Genomic DNA, 3,232 nt, shown 5'->3' with positions numbered 1-3,232 from the left:
GCACGCAGCTCAGCTGCAAAGCAGGTGGCATCGGTCGGTCTTCGGTCCTGCCACTCCCTCCCCTTGTCGTTTCTGCCCCCAACCCAAGAGATGCTGGAAGCTTAGGGAGAAGGATGCCGGCCCTGGATTCTGATCTCAACCTATGACCCTGAGCCTCAGTTTCCCCATCCAGAAGATAAAAAAGGACTTTAATGGAAAAAAATGGTCACTATGGGTCTGGATATACAGCTCAACTGGGAGTGTAAGTCAGAGAGGTACAGCCACTTTCCTACCATCCATGAGGTCCTGGGTTCAGTCCCCAGAATCACAAATGTCAGGAGATATTAACACACACCCCCAACACACACACACACACACACACCCACACACACACACACACACACACACACACTCCCCCAGCATTGGGGATTGAACCCAGGGCCATACACACACTAGGCAAGCACTCTACTGATGAGATATTGCCCCCCCTTACTTTTTATTTTGAGTCTTAGAGGTTCCAGAGCCCCAGCTCTGGGGGTTCTATTTCAAGGAGTCTCTCTCTCTCTCTCTCTCTCTCTCTCTCTCTCTCTCTCTCTCTCTCTCTCTCTGTACTAGAACTCACTCTTTAGACCAGGCTGGCCTCGAACTCACAAAAATCTACCTGCCCCGGCCTCCAGAGTGCAGGGATTAAAGGAGTGCGCCACCACTGCCTGGCCCACTCAAGCACTCTTAAAGCAAGATTGTTTTGTTTTGTTTTGTTCTTCAGAGACCAGACTCGTGTAAGCAGTGATGGCCTTGAACTCTGTATGCAGCCATGGATGAGACTGAACTCCTGACCCTCCTCCTCCACCTGAGGCTGTAGTACTAGGAGTGCTGGAATTACAGGTGTGCCCCCACGATAGCCAGGTTATAAAGGGCTGGGTATAGAACCCGGGGCCTCAAGCGTGACTGGTAAGTCAGTACCTATCCACTAGCTACATTCCAGCACCAAGGGCCAAGTCCCTTGTCCCCGAACAACGCTGTCCTCGGAGTCTGGGATGGGGAGGCTTTGGTGCTCATCTCCCCCTGCTCCCCGGTGGAAACAGAAATGAAGTCTCCACTAGACCATGATAGCCACCCCATCCCCACCCCACTGTTGCATTACCTGGTCTCTTGTGGTCCACCAGGCCTCCCACCAGGTCTCAAACCAGCAGCTCTGACTGGTCACTCAAGTCCTTTCTTCCTCCTTCCAGAATGGGACAGATGACGCACAGACCTGGGCACCCAGCTGGACACAGAGTCCCACTGCCTGGTGTCCGCCCCCTCCCCTCTCCACTCCCTTTTTCCAACAACACCTGTGTCCCCAAGGTCATCCAGAATCAGGTGGAAAGTGGGTCATACCACGAGACTGAGGCGGCAGCCTCTGCTGGGTCCTTTATGATAACCCAGGGGGCAGATAGTGGCCTTGCCCGGGGTGGGGGAGGGGCGGGACATACCTGCCCTCCATACTTACGAACTCCAAGCCAGAGCAGGTATGCGCTATGACAAGCAGCTTTCTGAATACCCCAACCCAGAATTTTAAAGGTGTTTTATGTATTTATATTTTCTCTTGTTTTGTAGGTTTGGATGAGATGTGTGTGTGTGTGTGTGTGTGTGTGTGTGTGGTGTGCAAAACACTGATAAAACACATTGCTTGTTCCAATTTTTTTCATTTGAGGTGTAACATGAATAGCTCTTAACCACACAGTGTGATGTAGTGATGTATATCTTACTTGTGTATGTTCACTCTCAAGGTCAAGGTGTAAACTGGACAGGGTGGTGAACACCTGTAATCAATTCCAGGACTTGGGAAGTGCTGACAGAAGGCCAGAAGTTCAAGTTCATTCTCAGCTACACAACAAGTTCAAAGCCATCTCAAAAGCAAAACAAAACAAAAGATAAAGTTGTAGAGCATTTCCAGTGTGGGTCCCTCTTGTTGGATATTGTTTTAAGGTGTGTTGCATTTATCTATGCTCTGGAACTTTTTTTTAATGATGCAAAGCTGTGTTGCATTATTTTATGTTAGATTTGTTTAACTCTGTGAAGCTGTGTTACTGTGCCTGTCTAAAACACCTGATTGGTCTAATAAAGAGCTGAATGGCCAATAGCAAGGCAGGAGAAAGGATAGATAGGGCTGGCAGACAGAGAGAATAAATAGGAGAAATCTCGAAGAAGAAGAAGAAGAAGAAGAAGAAGAAGAAGAAGAAGAAGAAGAAGAAGAAGAAGAAGAAGAAGAAGAAGAAGAAGAAGCAAAAGAACAAGGAGAGGAGGACACTAGGGACCAGCCACTCAACCACACAGCAAGCCATGGAGAAAGAGTGAAAGTAAGATATATAGAAGTAAGAAAAGGCGGCTGGGCGGTGGTGGCGCACGCCTTTAATCCCAGCACTCGGGAGGCAGAGCCAGGTAGATCTTTGCGAGTTCGAGGCCAGCCTGGGCTACCAAGTAAGTTCCAGGAAAGGCGCAAAGCTACACAGAAAAACCCTGTCTCGAAAAAACAACAACAAAACAAAACAAAAACAAAAAAAAAAAAGGCAAGAAAAGGAAAAAGCTCAGAGACAAAAGGTAGATGGGATAATTTAAGGAAAGTTGACTCGCAACAAGCCAAGGTAAAGGCTGGGCATTTATAATTAAGAATAAGCCTCCATGTGTGATCTATTTGGGAGCTGTGTGGCAGGCCCCCAAAAGAGCAAAGAATAAAACATCAACAAGTCTCTTATCTCCTGCTAGTCCAGGCTCCCAGTCAAGACAGTTACTGTCCTGGCTTGTATCCCCTGGAAGGGGACGAAGTCCTGGACCCCGTGACGGTGGCAATGGCATGGTAGCTGCCTGTGTTTATTTACTTATTTTAACATCTATTGTGTGTGCTTGAAGTCACAGGACACCTTATGCATGGGGAGGGTGGAGAATAACTTGCAATAGTCGGTTCCCTCCTTCCACCTGTGGGTCCTGGTTGGCAGGGTTGGTGGCAAGCACCTTGCCCACTTGGCCATCTTGCCTGGCCTGGTTTGTTTCTTGCCTTGTTGGGAGACAGAACCAGGGTCTTGAGCATGCTACAAAAGCACCCTACCACCGAATTACATCCCTAGTCCAGTCCGTAGTGCCTGTTTGTGAATTTGATGTGAAAACAGTCACAAGCATTGTACTATTGACATCAGACTCCTTTCCATCAATGTCACTAAAGGACGAACTTTTAAAATCTGACACCTTGGAGCCAGCTGTGGTGGCGCACACC

The sequence above is a fragment of the Peromyscus leucopus genome, chromosome 23 (assembly GCF_004664715.2).
Source record: "Peromyscus leucopus breed LL Stock chromosome 23, UCI_PerLeu_2.1, whole genome shotgun sequence".
NCBI lineage: Eukaryota > Metazoa > Chordata > Mammalia > Rodentia > Cricetidae > Peromyscus > Peromyscus leucopus.
Note: the sequence above shows the minus strand (reverse complement) of the source record.